This window comes from Manis javanica, chromosome 4 (genome assembly GCF_040802235.1).
Source record: "Manis javanica isolate MJ-LG chromosome 4, MJ_LKY, whole genome shotgun sequence".
Classification (NCBI taxonomy): Eukaryota; Metazoa; Chordata; class Mammalia; order Pholidota; family Manidae; genus Manis; species Manis javanica.
This window is the reverse complement of record NC_133159.1, coordinates 40,933,406-40,952,808: the sequence shown is the minus strand read 5'-3', so window position 1 is coordinate 40,952,808 and position 19,403 is coordinate 40,933,406. Positions and strand designations below refer to the sequence as shown.

Here is a 19,403-nt window from a genome sequence, read left to right as displayed (position 1 = left end):
AGTTCTGTTAGTATTTGTTTCACATACGCCGGTGCTTCTGTGTTGGGTGCCTGTATATTTATAATGGTTATATCCTCTTGTTGGACTGAGCCCTTTATCATTATGTAATGTCCTTCTTTATCTCTTGTTACTTTCTTTGTTTTGAAGTTTATTTTGTCTGATACTAGTACTATAACACCTGCTTTTTTCTCCCTGTTGTTTGCATGAAATATCTTTTTCCATCCCTTGACTTTTAGTCTGTGCACGTCTTTTGGTTTGAGGTGAGTCTCTTGTAAGCAGCATATAAATGGGTCTTGCTTTTTTATTTTTTTTATTTTTTTTATTTTGGTATTATTAATCCACAATTACAGAAAGAACATTATGTTTACTAGGTTCCCCCCTTCACCAAGTCCCCCCTACATACCCTTCACAGTCACTGTCCATCTGTGTAGTAAGATGCTGTAAAATCACTACTTGTCTTCTCCATGTTGCGCAGCCCTCCCCGTGTCCCTCATGCACTATACATGCTAATCGTAATGCCCTCTTTCTTTTTTCCTGCCCTTATCCCTCCCTTACCACCCATCGTCCCCAGTACCTTTCCCTTTGGTAACTATTAGTCCATTCTTGGGTTCTGTGATTCTGCTGCTGTTTTGCTCCTTCAGTTTTCCTTTGTTCTTATACTCCACATATGAGTGAGATCATTTGGTACTTGTCCTTCTCAGCTTTGCTTATTTCACTGAGCATAATACCCTGTAGCTCCATCCATGTTGTTGCGAATGGTAGGATCTGTTTTCTTCTTATGGCTGTGTAATATTCCATTGTGTATATGTACCACATCTTCTTTATCCATTCATCTACTGATGGACATTTAGGTTGCTTCCATTTCTTGGCTATTGTAAACAGTGCAGTGATAAACATAGGAGTGCATCTGTCTTTTTCAAACTGGAGTGCTACATTCTTAGGGTAAATTCCTAGAAGTGGAATTCCTGGGTCAAATGGTATTTCTATTTTGAACATTCTGAGGACCCTCCATACTGCTTTCCACAATGGTTGAACTAGTTTACATTCCCACCAGCAGTGTAGGAGGGTTCCCCTTTCTCCACAACCTCGCCAACATTTGTTGTTGTTTGTCTTTTGGATGGTAGCCATCCTTACTGGTGTGAGATGATATCTCATTGTGGTTTTAATTTGCATTTCTCTGATGACAAGTGATGTGGAGCATCTTTTCATGTGTCTGTTGGCCATCTGGATTTCTTCTTTAGAGAACTGTCTATTCAGCTCCTCTGCCCATTTTTTAATTGCATTATTTGCTTTTTGTTTGTTGAGGTGTGTGAGCTCTTTATATATTTTGGATGTCAATTCTTTATCGATCTGTCATTTATGAATATGTTCTCCCATACTGTAGGATACCTTTTTGTTCTATTGATGGTGTCCTTTGCTGTACAGAAGCTTTTTAGCTTGATATAGTCCCACTTGTTCATTTTTGCCTTTGTTTCAATGGGTCTTGCTTTTTTATCCATTCTGTTACTCTGTGTCTTTTGATTGGAGCATTCAGTCCATTTACATTTAGGGTGACTATTGAAAGATATATACTTATTGACACTGCAGGCTTTAGATTCATGGTTACCAAAGGTTCAAGGTTAGCTTCTTTAGTATCTTACTGTCTAACTTAACTTGCTTATTGAGCTGTTATAAACACTGTCTGGTGATTCTTTATTTCTCTCCCTTCTTATTCCTCCTCCTCCATTCTTTATATGTTGGTTGTTTTATTCTGTGCTCTTTTGTGTTTCCTTTAACTGCTTTTGTGGGTAGTTGATTTTATTTTTTGCCTTTAGTTAGTATTTGGTTGTCTGCTTTCTTTGCTGTGATTTTATTTTCTCTGGTGATATCTATTTAGTCTTAGTAGTGCTCCCATCTAGAGCAGTCCCTCTAAAATTCCCTGTAGAGGTGGTTTGTGGGAGGCAAATTCCCTCAGCTTTTGCTTGTCTGGGAATTGTTTAATCCATCCTTCATATTTAAATGATAATCGTGCTGGATACCGTATTCTTGGTTCAAGGCCCTTCTGTTTCATTGCATTAAATATATCATGCCATTCTCTTCTGGCCTGTAAGGTTTCTGTTGAGAAGTCTGATTGTAGCCTGATGGGTTTTCCTTTGTAGGTGACCTTTTTCCTCTCTCTAGCTGCCTTTAAAACTCTGTCCTTGTCCTTGATCTTTGCCATTTTAATTATTATGTGTCTTGGTGTTGTCCTCCTTGGGTCCCTTCTGTTGGGAGTTTTGTGTACTTCCATGGTCTGATCAATTATTTCCTCCCCCAGTTTGGGGAAGTTTTCAGCCATTATTTCTTCAAAGACACTTTCTGTCTCCTTTTCTTTCTCTTCTTCTGGTACCCCTATAATGCAGATATTGTTCCTTTTGGATTGGTCACACAATTCTCTTAATACTGTTTCATTCCTTGAGATCCTTTTATTTCTCTCTGTGTCAGCTTCTGTGTGTTCCTTTTCTCTGGTTTCTATTCCATCAATGGCCTCTTGCATCTAATCCATTCTGCTTGTGCTTGTAAATCCTTCCAGAGATTGTTTCATTTCTGTAATCTCCCTCCAGACATCATCACTCAGCTCTTGCATATTTCTTTGCAGCTTCGTCAACATGGTTATGACCTTTAGTTTGAATTCTTTTTAAGGAAGATTAGTTAGGTCTATCTCCTTCTCAGGGGTTGACTCTGAGATTTTGGTCTGTATCAAATTCTTCTGTCTTTTCATGGCGATAGAGGTATTTGTGCGGAGCTGGCGCATTTGTCTGCTGGGAGAACATCCCTTCTTGCTGGTTTGTGGCCTTCCTCTCCTGGGAGAACAGCAACCTCTAGCGGCTTCTGCTGGGTAGCTGCATGCAGACGGGGCCTCTGATTCTTGCCTGGCCGCTGTGGAGTTAAGCTCTGCAGTTGCTGTGGGTGGCTTGGCTGCCTCAGGTTGCTGCTCCAATATGGCAGAGCCATGTTGGAGGGGAAACAGGTGGGAGGCTGTTTATCACCATAAGGGGCCTCTAAGCTGCGCTGTTGCCCAGGGGGTTAGGGTGCCCGGAGTTCCCTGGGATTCCAAGCTTCTGGGCTAAGTGTCCGGGGATGCTTCTGTCCAGCTGTGGGGTCCCTGTCCCTTTAAGACTTTCAAAAAGCACTCACTTTCTTTCTCCCAGGGGTGCTGGCTGCGGGGACCCACTCACAGGTCTTACTGTCCTGTTTCCCTAGTTTCCAGCACCCCACGCACACATTGTGTGTCTGCGCTCCGGTGCGGATGGCTAGGGCTGGTTGTTTAGCAGTCCTGGGCTTCCTCTACCTCCTCGCTCCCACTCCTCTCCTCCCGCCGGGAGCTGCAGTGAGGTGCACTTGGGTCCTGCTGGACCGCGGCTTGTATCGTACTCCCTTCGCGAGGTGCTGGGTTCTCGCAGGTGTAGATGCAGTCTGGCTGTTGTACTGTATCTTCTCATCTCTCTTTTAGGAATAGACGTATTTGTTGTATTTTCTAAAATATATATGGTTTTGGGAGGAGATTTCCACTGCTCTACTCACGCCACCATCTTGGCTCCCTCTGTTATTCATCTTTTTTTAGAGATTGTTTCCCTCTTAATTATTTGCAAAAATTTTGTGTATTAAATATTTCAAATATCTTTTCCCATTCTCTTATTTAGTTACTTTGTCCACAGTGTCTTTTGTTGAATGAGAATCCTTATAGTATATAATAATTTTACTGTCTTACAGTCTGTGCTTTTGAAGTTTTGCCTTTCCCTTCTCTTCAGTCACAAGCTATAATAGTTTCCTTTTTTAGAATAATTTTATTTTTCACATTTACTATGTCTTTAATTCCCCTAGAATCTGTCTTTGTATAAAGGTGTAGAATTGTTGAAATATTGTAATTTTACTATTCAAGATTTGTCAGTTTCTGAGAGAGAATATTAAAATCTTCAGGCACAACTATGCATCTACCTATTTCTCCCTGAAATTCTATATATTTTAAGACTGTATAATTAGGTGTATCACCTATGTTCTGTTGCATTTATGTGTTTGCCTATTATTTCTTTTATGAAAATACAATTACTTTTTATTACTTGTTATTTTTTGAGACTAAAATTCATTTTTGACATAATTAAGATCACAACCCAGTTTATATTTCCCTAGTGTATCTGTTTTCATCTTTTATTTTTAGTCTTTCTTTTTCTTTATGTTTTAAATGTATCTCTTATAGATAATTTATTGTTGGATGTAAGATTTTAAAATCCAGTTGGTGAGATTAATTTATTTTCACTTAATATAATTACATATAGTAAGATTTAAAACTACCATCTATTTAACATACACTCTTTTTTATATTTAACCTCCATTTCTACTTTCCATTGCCTAGGCTGAAGTTTCTTCTGTGGGCTTAAATTCATACATAATATTTTTTTCTTGTGGTAGCTTTAAATGTCAGACTCATACCCATGAGTTTTAGAGAGTTCTACCATCTCAACAGTTTAAACAAAAGTTCTAAGCTTGACATTCAAAGATCTGATGTATCATATATATATGTTGATCCAAACAATGTTGCTGAATGGAAAGCACTTGATTTCCAAAGGAAACACAGGGTACCATTACCAAAAGAAGTAGGAATGGAGGAAGGCAGACCATAAAACAATATATGTCTACTTCTTCATATTAAATCAACTTCTTTAAGCTTCAGTTTTCTTCATCTGTGAAATGGTAATGATAATACCTATGTCAAGGAGGCAAATTGGGTAATAGATATGAATGTCACTTGGGAATCATAAAATGCTGTACAAATTTATTTTTGCTCTTGCATTCCTCACATGGTATCATTTCTTTAGATGTTTGTATTTATCTGTATAGGTACATGGGAAATTATCATCCTAGTCAGCATTCTCTCTAAAGTGTGCTGATGTCTGATTTTTCCAAAGAATGATGAATGGGCAAGATGCAGTGTAACTCCGGGGGGTAAATTCACAGGGCAAAATACCTTTGAAACCAAAATCAGTCAAAGGGAGAAATAAAATGAGAGAAACCTGTTTATTTCTTACAAGCAGTGGTCTACTTCTGCTCTCTCGTGTCTCTCACAACCTGGCTGCAGAGGAAAGGACTTCACCCAACTTTTCTGGTCCAGATATGCCCTCACCTGCCCTTGTAATTACCTATTGATATGGAGATAGACTACTTCTCTCCCCCCCTTGGAAACACCTAGTGATATGAAGATGCTCAAAGGCCAGGTGAGAGATTCTGGAAATATTGCAATTTTACCCACATGCAGGATCATGTTTGATGTGGGTGTCAGCTTCTGCCCAAAGAGTCCTGAAGTTGCAAGCAGGGTGACTTGCTAGTAGACTTGCTAGACTGTACATAGCTGAACGTTTGGTGCAATGGTACGAAACTGGACTCCAGTTCCTTTTCTACCACAAATTAGATGTGTGACCTTAGGCAGATCATTTAAATTCTCTGAGACCAAAAAATGGAATCATAAGATTACATGTAAAATGCCCAGGCCTTGGAAAAAGTCTTAGGCTTGTCAGACACCAATTCAAATCTCTTTATTGAGCACTGCTCCTACATTATGGCTAGGTTGAATGCAGGTTCTTTCTCATCTCTGAAGTACATTGATTCACTGTGTTTCCTTAGAGAACAACTGTTGTGCTCCTCAAGGCCTTCTATGTCTTTAGAATTTGGACCAGGAATACTTGACAACAGGATAGAGTCTCACAAGAGATCCTGTTCTTTATAGATAACTGAAGTTCTAATTCTTTTTTCACATGTGAAGAATTAGATTCAGTCTAAACTGAAAGATGTACCTGCTGTATTTACTGGAATAGGTTCTTCTACCACATCATTTTCATAAACCTCTAATAATCCCATGAATTAGGTACTACGATCCCCATTTTACAGATATGGAAAAAGAAGGTCACATAAATTCAGAAACCTGACTAAGGTGACATAGTAAATAAGGAGAAAGGAGTTAGGCTAGTGTAATGCAAGGAGGGTGGCTTTTAGAGTCAGACAGATCTAAATCAGGATCTCAGCACTGTCATTTACTAGATCTTGAACTTTGGCCCTGTGACCTAATTTCCTAAATCTGTTTCCTTGTCTGTAAAGTCAGGTAACATCTACCTTACCCAAATTTTGTGAGGTTGAATTGAAAGAGTGCCTGGCACATGGTAGGTGCTCTAAATCCTTAGGCACTTGACAGGTGCAGAGACTACGGAGCCCACCCACAGCACTGTTTTAGAAGGAACTTCAGTCATCATCCAGCTTCTTGAGAACACATCACTGGGCATTCAAACAGTTGGCCTCACAAACTATTGGGCTATGGTTCAAGATGACAGTCCCAGGAAGGAAAAGAGGCAGCAAGATACAAGGAAAGGAGTCTAGAAACTTGGGATTTGGTGCAGGCTCTTATTTAGTGTGTGTGTGCCTTTGGACAAGGCACATTACCTCTCTGAGTCTCAGTTTCCTTACTTGTAAAATGGAGATAATATTCTTTGCCTCACAGTGTTGCTGATGGTACAAATGCAACAGATGGATGCAAACATTCCTTTTTCAGTTTTAGAAAGGCTGTGTAAATATGAGAGTTTCAATCTGTGTTTACTATTCTCCTCAAAGGGAGAGTGACCAGAACTCAAGATTACCTGAGATCTGCCCCCTAAAGAGCAGTTGTCAGGGACCCGTCCTTCAAGTGAGGTCTGATTAACCACTCCTGCTGCGGCTGTGACCTGCGCTCAACTGTCAATCACCGCGCCTGCTGCATCCTCAGCCCTGCAGAAAGGCAGTCACGCCCTGTCCAACACAGCTGTTTAGATTAGGACTGGGAATCTGACCCAAAGGCAAACAACCCATGAGCTTGCCAGTGACCCACAAGTATGTCCTGACTCCTAAAAAATGAATTGGACAAATCAGTATTCATCTCTTAATAATTCAAGTTGGGAAATGTGAGGTAACTGAGGCAATTAGTAGCAATAAAGTCTATGATAAAAGGATATAAAGAGAGGCTATGAAGTTGAATAGGGGTATGTGCAGGTGGAAATGGAGTCCAGGCTGTGACAAGCCAAAGTTACGAGGAAGCAGAAATCATGAGTAAACAGAAGCGATGAGTCAGAAAAAGATGCTATGTTTTTATTTAACAAATGTTTCTAGAGTTCCTTCTATGAACTAGACACTATGCTAGGCTCTGAAAATACAAAAGTCACTAAGACACAGCCTCTGCCTTCACATGGAGTTGTGAAGATTAAATATATATATATAAAGTACTTTCACTTAATTTTAGTGGGAAAGAGACACAAAACAAGTAAACAAATAAATAAATAATTATAAATTATTTCCAGGGCTAAAAAGAAAACAAATATGGGTTGAGGAAAATAAAGGAATCAAGACTGACTCCCAGGTTTCTGACCAGAGCAACCAGGTGGGTGGAGATGATATTCACTGTGAGAAAGGAGCCTAGGGGAAACAGGTTTGGCAGGGAAATTAGGATTACTATTTTAGATATGTTAAATTTAGTGAGAGATTCCCGTAGATGTCAGTCAGAGAGTTGGTATGTTTGGAGACCAAAAAAGAGGTCTGGGATGAAGATAGGAATATAGAAGTATAATCAGCATTTGAAGATGTAAAAATGTTCAGGTCATTTAGGAAGAGAGTATACACAGAGAAGTGAAGGGAGAACTGAGGAGCAACAAATTTTGGGGTTGTTGAATAGACAAGGAGAATTAGCCTGCAAAGAGAGAGTAAAACACAGAACTGAGTGTGGTATCAGAAACCAAGAGAAAAGTGTTTCAAGAAAATTGGAGAGGTCAGCAGAGTGTAGAAAGGTCAAATAAGGATAGAAAAATATTGATCACCAGATAAACATGACAAGAATACTTTCAATGAATTGGGGTGAGAGGGTGGCTAAGTAAACATCAAATAGGTTGAAAAATGAATTGGAGGTGTCCTTGCTTTGATAGCAGATATACTAAAACTGGAACAATACAGAGAAAGTTGGCATGACTCCTACATAGAGATGACACACAAATTAGTGAAGCATTCCATATGTTTGTGTTATGTATTTATTTTTGAACAATGTTGGCTTTTACCTATTCAAAAGGAAAATTGAATCAACAAGAATGAAAGGGATCCTAAAACTGAACAAATAAACAAAAACAAATAAGCCTGACTACATTTAAATATGTAATATAACCACTTTGAAGGAAAATAAAAAACTGATCCAAATAACTGGAACATAGTACTTTGACTTTATACCCTTAGTTGAAACACAAAACTGCAAACACATCTTGAGCCTTATTTTATAGATGGTTTTCTTTTGTGAAATGGTCATAGCAATGAAACTATTTTGTGTATATCATAACATTGAACAACTGAACAATGACACTGATGCCTTTAGGAGCCAGAGTGCTCACTGTGGGAAGAGGGAGATGTAAATACAGAATGGGAGAAAGAACCTTGTGGTGTTGGATTGGAATTAGAGGTACCAGTAATGAATTCATGATTAAAAATAGTTGACCTGTATTAAGTTGCCATTTTTCCTCCTTGGCTCTGTTTACTTAAAGGGACTAGTAGCAATTAAACTCCAGATAGCAATAAGCATATCTAGTGCCCAGATCTTGGTTTCTAAATACCATTCCCTACTGAAAGGGAAGATCTTTGGAGAAAGGGATGATTTTCAAAGTTAGATAGAGAAAGTAAAAAATAAACCTGGAACATCACATTATACTAAAAAGCAAGTGCTAAAAAAAGAGAAATGGGTATGTGTTAAAAGGACACAGGAGCCAGTTCTAAGGGGCTCTCACTAGCCAAATTTGGGACAAGTTGAACATTAAACTGAATAACGACAGTAATGGATTACAATCTCTTAAACAAAATAGAATCTATGAGTCTATACTGAACATTAAAATGAATAATGAAAGTAATAGATTTTAGCCTATTAAAGAAAATCCATGAGTCTATACTGTAATAATAAATGTGTAACTAAATAAGAGAGAATGGAAAGATTTTGCTTATAGTAGACTGTCATCTAAAAAATGTAGATGAAATCATAAGAGTTATAAAATCACCATTTTGTAACTATCTGAGTAACTGATTCAGGCAAGAGTTATCAAGGAGTGCTGAAACCTTTGAGTAAAAATTGGAAGAGGAACAATATATTTACATAATCTCAGAGTACCTCTTCACAGATTACTCATTATTTACATAAAAAACTCTAACTTTACAGTGAAAACAACCTGGCAGATACCACTTTAACCAGCTGATCAAAGTGAACACTATCAATGATGCGTTCATACTTGGGTAGTAATCCTGCCTCCTTCCTGCATCCTACCAAGAAATGAACAAATGTAAATCTAATCACAAGGAAACATGAGACAAAAACAAATAAAGGGAAATTCTACAAAACGCTGGTCTGTACTTTTCAAAAACCTCAATATCTTGAATAACAACGAAGAACTGGGGAGCAGTTCTAGATTAAAGGAGACTAAAGAATCATGACAGTTAAATGCAATGCATGATCAAGGATCAGGCACTGGATCAGACCCTGCATCAGAGGAAAAACTGTTATAAAGGACTTCATCAGGCCAATTAGTAAACTTTGAATATGGACTGTATATAAGGATTACATTAAAATTAAATTTCCTGAATTTGATCATTATATTGTGGGGGTGATAGGTAGTTGTATGAGAATGTCCTTGTTCTTAGAAAATACACACTGAAGTATTTGTGGCATTAGGGGTAAGTACTACAATTCAAACAGTTCAGAAAAAAAAACTCCATACAGCCATAATATGCCTGCATGCATACACATATGTACACACACACAGAGATAAAGAGATTATGGCAAGATATTAACTTCTTATGGATCTTGGAGAAGATTATATGGTAATTCTTTGTAATGTTATTGCAACTCTTCTGAAAATTTGGACTTATTTTAAAGTAAAATGTTAAAAAATAATTGACGATGAAGTAGAAACAGTATATAAATAATCCTTTTGAGAAGTTTGTGAAGGAAGCAGAGAAATAAAACTGGAGAGAGTCAGAGTTATAAAATAGCTCTTTAAAGATAGGAGAAATTAGAGTCAGTTTGTATGCTGATAACAATAATAGGCCTTAGCCCCTACTTTTTTCAGTAGGAGAGATTGCATTAGATACACAGGCCCTCAAAGGCTCCCCTACCTCTAGACCCTGTGAGCTCCTCTGAAAACACATTTTATTTCTTAAACTGCCACCAGGAAAAGACATTGGAGCCACCTACCACTTGAGGGCAGCAGAAAATGGAGCTGCATGTCATCCGGTGGTTTTATTGTTTCAGTAGCTGGAAAAAACAAAGCCCTTTACATGATTGTCTCTCCGATGTGTTGTGTGACATAAAACCACCTTCTAACATAGCACTTTTTTCAAATGTTTAAAACAAGAAAAGCCCAGCGTAATTCTTAACAGGATTCAGGAAAGAGCAGGAGTGAGAAAGAGGGTCTCATGCTTGGAAAAATGCCTGGTACACGTTACAAGTTTAATAAAGAGTAAATGACAACAGAAAATTTTAGGGCCTGTCAGAGTTGGAAGGGACCCTAGAGAAGGATGAATCCAGCCCCCTCATTTTATAGACAGGACCTTGGGTCCGGAGGAGGGAAAGGGCTTGGCCCAACCCACAATGACACAGAGAAGGTAATGGTTTCAATACTGACCCAGTTAGTCTATGAAGACAGAGGTCCTGACATTGTCAAATAACATCATAGATAGAGCCTGAAAAGAGATGGACTCCATCACTGGTTTTGATACTGAGTTCCTGAAAACACTGTGACACCTCATTTGTGAGACTGTTCCCCTTGTGTCTTCCTCTACCCAGGGAGGATATGACTATCACCTTTTACTCTTACTCACTTCAACTAATCCTAGTGCTCTGGACAACATAGTTCTGATCGTATTCAACCTATTTCCCACCCTTCCTGGCAGATACTTTCTGGCAGGACTATAAGGGGTCACATGTTAAATTTTCCTATCAACACTGGAGGATGGAGTTGAAGGCCACTGGAAAAGAAGTGAATGGGCATGTGGCAGTACGCTGTTTAGAAGGAAATAACAGTATCAGAGCTGTGATCTTAAAAGGACAATCAGAAAATCCTTGTGAAATGTAAAAACTCTAAATACGACTTAAGTACATCATGGAGAAGAAAGTAACTTTAGATTGATCAAAATACAGGAACTAATTATGACTTCATTCTGCTAATAAGTGGGCTCAATTACATAGATGGGCCTCTAACCTCACCATAACTACAGTAAAATGCTCAGATGTTAGCCTGGCATTTCAAAGATCTGCTAACCTGGCCCCAGCCCATGCTCTGGTCTCCTGTCCTGCCATAGCTTCCCCACCTGGCTCCAACCACTGTTTTCTGAACACTGACTGCAATGGTTTAACTGCTATGATATATCAGGTTATGCTCTGCACTTGCTCCATTTTGAGGATCATCTCAATGCCACCTTCTTTGGATGATTTTCCTGCTCTAATCTTCACATTTACTTGAAGATTCCTTGTGGATTCTACAGACATTGCATATACTTTCACATTCATTTCTGCCTTGTCTTCCACACTACAGAGGGCACTGAAGAGAGCACAGACTGGGCCTTAATACCACTTATTTTAGGGATTATTTCCATTTATTAATAGTCTACCAAGAATTCCTTCTTATCTTTCTACCTCTTCTGTTTTTCTAGCTCACTCCTTCCAACAGCCCAACTCTGAACAGTTCTGTGATTCCCCACAGGGCCCTATAGACCAGGATCCTAACACCTCTTCACCATTCCCCACCCATCTCCTATTCTCACTTCTCTTCCTACTCACTTAAATTCCAAGGCCTAGTATTATAATCATTCCCTTGATATATCCACTTCTCTCTTGCCTCCTCTTGCTTTGTTATTTTGCCTTATAAAACCCCTATTCTGGACAATCTAACTCTTCACCTATGCTCTACCTTTGGGAAAGTAGATAATGAAAAATACACAAGGATGTCAACTAGACTCTTCAAATTCATCACCACTAAGTCCAAGTGGGCCTTTTGTACTATGTGGTAATCACTTTATTTTTAAACATCCATCTGTTTTCCTAACTGATTATTTCATATCTTTTTTCCCCTTTCCTTTTCTTTACCTTTCTTTTTCTTCTCAGCAGATAACCCACCACCTGTATCCATACTTGCATATTTAGTCCTCTTTTTGGTACTCTGAAAGCCAATCCTTTCCCTTCTGCCTCAGCAATTCTCTCTCTTGCATACCTACATCAGTATTTCGCTTTCCAAAGGACCATTCCATCAGCTTAAAAAGAGAAACCTCTCTTGACTGCATATTCTCTTATGGCTACCACACTGTTTCTCTGCTCTTCATTTCAGCTAAACATCTCTAAATAATTATCTATACTCCTTGCCTCCAAGGAATAGAGGACTCCAAGTCCCCTTTCATTCTCTCTTGAGCCCATTTTAATCAGATTTCACTCCTTCCTTTAACAGAAGCAGTTCTTACCAAGGTCACTGAAGACCTCCACGTTGATAAATCTGGAGATGAATTTTCAGTCCTCATCTAACTAGTTCTGTCATCATATTTGACACATTTGCTCACTCCTTTCTTCCTTCCTGAAGTATTTTTCTTCATTTGGCTCTGGGACAGACACCATAGTCTCCTGGTTTTATTCTATATTCATTGTTGCTCCTTCTCAGTCCCCTTTGCTAGTTCCTCCTCATTTCTCTGATTTCTAACCCTGGAGTGGCCCAGGGCTCAGTAGTTGGACTTCTTGGCTCTATAGACACTCACTGTACAGATGGTCTCACCCAGTCTCCTGGTTTCCATGCCCCCATATGCTAATGACACCAAATTTATATTTTCAACTAAGACCTCTCCCCTGAACTCCAGACCCTTATTCCAACTACATCCTTGACAATTCAAGTTGGATGTCTAAGGCTTCTCAAATTTAATTCAAGACCAAATTTCTGATGTTAATCTTTTGGCTATATACTTAGGAATAAATTGTTGAGGCATATGGTAACTCTATGTTTAATTCTTTGAGGAACTGCCAATTGTTTTCCAAAGTGGCTGTACCATTTTATATTTCCACTAGCAATGTGCCAACACTAGATTATTACAACAATTTCAACAACTTCATTTTTGCATGTGGATGTTATGTTCATTTAAAAAATTACAGCCATTTTAGTGTTCATTGCAGTTTTGATTTGCATTTGCTTAAATATTAATGTTGAACAACTTTTATTGATGTATAGTTGATATACAATATTGGTTTTGGGCATTCAACATAGTGATTCAACAATTATATGTATTACAAAATATGCTGAGCGTCTTTTTGTGCACTTGTTGGCCATTTGTATATATTCTTTGGGAGATATCTATTCATTATTTACCTATTTTTAATTGGGTTGTATTTTTACTGAGTTGTAACAGTTCTTTATATATTCTGGATAATATACTTACCAGACATAAGATTTGCAAATATTTTCTCCCATTCTTCAGATTGTCTTCATGTTTTTATGGTGTCCTTTGAAGCACAAAAGTTTTTAATTTTGATTAAGTTCAATTCATCTATTTTTCCCTTTGTTGCTCATGTTTTTGTTATATCTAAGAAATCATAGCCTGATCCAAGGTTATGAAGATTTACATCTCTGTTTTCCTCTTAGAGTTTTATAGTTGTATAGTAAAGAAATTTAGTTTCTTCTAAAAGTATTACAGTGTTACACTTATATAAATGTTCTATTTTAAGTTGGTTTTTGTATGTGGTTTGAGGTGGTTTGAGGCCCAACTTCATTTTTTTGCATATGTGGATATCCAATTGTTCCAGCACCATTTGTTGAGAAGACTAGTGTTTGCCTCATTGAATTGTCTTGACACTCTTGTTGAAAATAAATTGATCATAAATGTAAGGTTTATAGTTGAAGTCTTAATTTTATTCCATTGATTTATATTTCCCTCCTTATGTTAGTACTACAATCTCTTGACTGCTGTACCTTGGTGGTAAGTTTGAAATCAGGAAGTATGAATCTTTCAACTTTGTTCTTCATTTTCAAGATTGGCTATTTCGAGTCTTTGCAATTCCATAGGAATTTTAAATCAGCTTATGAATTTCTACAAAGAAGCTACCTGGGATTCTGATAAGGTTTGTACTGAAGCTGTAGGTCAATCTGGGAGTATTGCCATCTCAGCAACCTGAAGTCTTCTAATTTACGAACATGAGAAGTCTTTCCATTTATTTAGGTCCTCTTTAATTTCTCTCAGTGGTGTTTTGTAGTTTATAGTTATAAGTCCTATACCTTTTCCATTATATTTATTCTTAAGTATTTTTTCTGTATGATGCTTTTATAAATAAAATTGTTTTCTTAGTTCCATGTTTGGATTATTTATTGTTAGTATACAGAAATACAACTGATACTGATCTTCCATCTTGCAACCTTGTTGAATTTGTTTATTCTAATAGTTGTTTCTGTAGGATTTTCTACATATACAAGATCATCTCCTTTGTGAATAAATATAATTTTACTTCTTCCTTTCCAACGTGGATGCCTTATCTTTCTTATCCTTGCCTAATTGCTCTGGCTAGCACCTCCAGTACATTGTTGAACAGAGTAATATTTCTAAAACACAATTCTAGATTTTTATTTCCCATCCTTGGAAATTTTCAGTGACTTCATATTGCCCTTAGAATAGATTTCACTTCTTATTTGCTTACAAAGCCAGTTTGCATCTCACCCTTGCCTTGCATCTTACAAAATCAACCCAGTTGAATTACAATACTTTTCTGAGCTCCTTGCTCTCTTGCTTCTGGGCCTTTGCGTACACTATTCCCTCTACCTGGTACACTACCTTCTCCATCCATCCCTTGCTTTACCAGGGTAATTTCTAATTATACTCCAGGTCTTAGCTTACACACAGCTTACACCTGGAAACTTCCCATTGTCCTACAGAAAAATATTGTATTCCTCCAATGTATTTCCACACCACTGGGGTGGAACTTTAACTTTATTACATTGCATTTATAATTGTCGTCTTACTTATCTGTCTTCTTCTCTAGGCTGTGTGCTCCTTGAGTGTGGAAACTGTGTCTGATTTACTTTTGTAACTTCTCTGCCTTGCAGAGAGTTTGGGCCATAGTATACATATTGAAATGTAACTTGTTGAGTGAATGAATAAATGGGAAGAAGCCCATTGATCTGCTTGTTATGAGTCCCATTCTTCAGTAAACCTGTCCTTGGAAGTTCTAATCTAGTGGTGTGAAAGCAAGCTAGGAGTTTGCAGGATATTGTTTAGTGTTCCATTATGGGTCTGAAGTAATCAATGTAGTCATAATCAGAATTTATAATCTTGAAGTTATAATCAGAATTTTCTCTGTTAAAGAGTAAGAAGAAATTTTTAACAGTATTCTTTGGGTGGATATACAATTATAGGGATAATGTTTTATATAGAATTTCAGATTTTTAAGTCAGTTCAAAAACAACTTTCTCATTTTTTTTATCAAAGTATCACTGATATACAATCTTATATTGGTTTTATGTATACAACACAGTGGTTCAACAGTTACCTGGATTATTAAATCCTCATCCCCACTAGTGCAGTTACTATTTTGTCAACATAGGAAGATATTACAGAATCATTGGCTATATTCTCCATGCTGTACTATCATCCCCATGACTAACTTATATTATGATTGAGAACTTTTGTGCCCCTTTAGCCTCCTCCTTGACCCACCCCAGCCCCTCCCCCATGGTAACCACCAGTCATTTCTCAGTGTCTATGAATCTACTGCTATTTTGTTCATTCTGAAAAATAACTTTTTCTTGAATCCAATTATTCAATACTGAGTATTTGCTAGACTCCCCTGAATTTTGATGTAACAAATATTACAAAAAAAAAGCTTGTTGTGTGCTCATCATATATCCAGCATGGTATTAAGAACTTTATATAAATTATCATCATTTCATCTTTACAACTGCTCAGTAAGGTGGGGATTATCATCCCCATTTCACATGCGAGGGACAGAGTACCCAAGTAAATTGCCCAGGTTTCCAGGGGCAGAGTAGGATTCGAACTCAAGCCTTTTTTGACACTAAAGCCATACTTTTAACCATTTACTTCCTTCATTTTACCTATTTATAATGTATTGTTTTGCAAAATTCTTGAGGTTAAGCTTGACAGTCAGTAAGATAGATATTTTATATTGTCAAAATTATCCCCCCCAAATTTTTTAACTTATTCAGTATAATATACAGATACAGTATGTTTGAGTAATTTCAACAGAGCCAACTATTTTCATCAGACTTAGGTCAAATCCTTGCTTCTTTGGTTGAACATCAGTTGAAATCCTTGGCTTGCATATAGAGACAATATTGAAAGTTACAACAAAAATTCCTTTCTTTAAACACTGAGCACTGAGGGCATATAATTACATTCATTTACAGTTAAATGCAAACATGATGCCACTATTCTTTTTACATACTTCGATTTTCTGGACTGGAGGATAGAGTGGAAGCGCCTCCAGTGCAAATATGTACTGTTTTTTGTATCTTTCAGTGCCAAGTATTGCTGTGAATTGGGACAGTCTCAGACTTTAAAAATTTGAGAGATTTACTACGTATCTCTGTTGGGGTGAGACAACAACGTTTATTAGTAAAGTTAATGAACAGAGACCAGTTATAAAGATACCATATCCTTAATCATCATTGCCATAACCATTTGATAGTCTCCATTTTTTGAGCACTTATTCCCATGTACCAGACACTGTGCAAAGTGCTTTATAAGCATTGTCTATTAAATTTTCTTTATTATTCAGGTGCAGTATGCACAAAACTGAGACTCAAAGACTTTAATAATTTATCCATGATGTTATAACTTATAAGTGGAAGACTTTGATTCAATCCCAAATTTGTCTGATTCCAAAGTCCATTATTTAAACTATTGTCCTGATGTTAGGGTTCATGGCTCATAACCCTGATTTTTGAAAGAATAAAATAGATTGCTGATTGTGTTTTTAAAAATCAAGGCCATTAGATTTGGAAATGCCATCAACACAACAATAATGGTGCCCTTTGCTTCCAGTAATGATTTTCTTCTTTGAGACTCCAGACACATTTCTCTGTCTTTTCTGGCCCAGCCATGATTCCCTCTAGGTATTTCCTAACACTTTCTCCACTCTTCTCTGCTAGTTCTTTCCTTTCCCATCCCCACCATACTCCATTCCACCAAATATCTCAGCATATTCAGAGCATAATTACTCTTCTGTGCTTTGCTGATGCATAAATTACCTGGAAAGACCTGGCCTCCTTGTGGGTGATGGTCAAAGGTTTGATGTGAAGACCTGTGGGATTTAAAACAGGGAAATAATAAGATCTGATTTGTTTTATAAAGATCACTGTGTCTATGATAAGGAGAAGTGATGTAGGTGCAAACATTGAATTGGGGAGATTAGTTAAGGATCTTTATCAGTGGTCTAGGAGAGAGGCAATGGTGGCAGTGAAGATAGAAAGGGTAAGATCTGAAATATATTTTGAAAATAGAATTTGAATTTCTGATGTATGTTGGATGTTGAGCCAACAAAACTTGCTGATAGTTGGACTTGGGTTATGAAAGAAAACACAGAATTAAGGAAGAAAAGTGATGAAGGCTTGAACAAGGCATCCTCTATTTGTGTTACGAGATGGTCAACACAACAGTCATCGGTTTAAACAGACACAACTGTGATTATGGCTTAGAAAACCTTTGACTGAAAGGACTGCCTATTTGCCATTATGTGTGTATGTACAGTGCCTTAGCTTTTTCCAACTACATGAACCTGCCAAGTTCAGGACACTGTGCTAGTCAGTTTCACAGAAGTAACATCATTTAACTTCCCCTAAACTCTTTGAAGTAAGAATTAATATCCCCATTTACAGAGAAGGAAGTAATTTATGATTTTACTGGGATTAGACAATTAATAAGGGGCTGAGTTGAGATTTGAAGTCAAATTTGACTCTAAAGCCCATTTTCTTGTCACTGCAATAACTCAAAGGCACAGAATCAGAATTCCCCAAACTTTTCTCCTCATTACTTGAAGCCTCTGTTGCCTCTCATGTGCCCTACTTTTGGAGCCCCAAGCTGGCAAACAGGACAGCTTTGTTCTGTTTGTAGCCCATCAGCTGACTTGTCTTGTGATTTAGGGCAAGCTTCTTAATTTGATGGTGTCTCAACATTCCCATATGTTAAGCAGGGTTAGTAATTAGTGGTGGAGACAGTGCTATGAAATCTGCAGATGAATTGCAAATATGTTCTTTCCCAGGGTGTTCTTTTGATTTCTTATAGCTTCCAGTATCCTTCATAAGGAAAGGAAAAAAAAACAAAAAAGAAGAGGAAGGAACTAGGACAAATGTAAAACTGCATTTGTTAGCTTACCAGAAGTCAGTGGAACTTTTGGGACATAAATGTAATAATCTTTCTTACTTTATAGTATTCAGTAAGTATTCCTAATGGATGAATAAATTTTATTCAAAAAACCACTAAGGTAGGCTTTGAAAAACCACTGAAGGTCTTTAAAAATGATTTCTATTTTATTTCTTAAACCCTAGATATTCTCTAGTAGGAAGAAAAAGAAGTTACTGCTTATCTACTGTCTACTGTGTGCCAGGAATGAGGCTAACTGCTTTCACATGAAATCTCATTTAATCATCATAATAGCCTTATCAGGTAGGTGCTATTATTACCTTCAGTTTACAGGAGAGAAAATGATAGCTTGCTATAGTTTATTAACTTGTCATAGGTCACAAATAGGAATTTGCAGAGCCCAAGACTGGACTAAGCTGGGCCTTCCCAGTTCTAAATTCAGACTTTCCCAGGACACTCCGTTGTCCTGAAAAATTAGGAATGATGACAATTTTGAACCGTCCTATCACACCCTGGGTGTGTGTGGCATTTAAAAATCTCTTACTGCTTGTTCTTTTCAGTCCCTGGCACAGAAACGATTATTTGTGTAGCACAATTGTTATTATTGTGCAGCCTCACATATTCTGTCTGCCCTAGGCAAACATGAACAATAATGGGCTATATTTATGAAACCAGCAGCTTGGAAGTATGAGCTCCAGATTACCATTACAATTGTAAAATGATTTTTTTTTTTTGTCGCTTAGTACCATTTATATGGAAGGCCTTTCTCCAAGTCTCATGCAAAATAAACTGGTTCTTTGTATATTCAAAGAGCTCCTCACAGTTTTTATTTGTTTTTTCTTTCACTTTCAATCAATCATCCTGCATTTCTAAATACTGACATCACAGATATTCTGTGTTCATGAAGAGCTGATGTGACAGTCACTTCCAAAAATTGGAAAATAAAGAGATAAAAGTAGCATGGTTTCCCTTAAAGTTGGTTGGGAATGGGGAGAAGGAGTGGAGTA

At 37.4% G+C, this 19,403-nt stretch overlaps 1 non-coding gene across 1 annotated transcript; it reads left to right on the top strand.

The window, feature by feature from the left end:
* The first annotated feature begins 7,940 nt into the window (after positions 1–7,940).
* Positions 7,941–8,043, top strand: LOC118969335 (U6 spliceosomal RNA). Its single transcript, XR_005057286.1, has one exon. It is a non-coding gene; the product is annotated as a U6 spliceosomal RNA (small nuclear RNA).
* Positions 8,044–19,403: the final 11,360 nt, after the last annotated feature.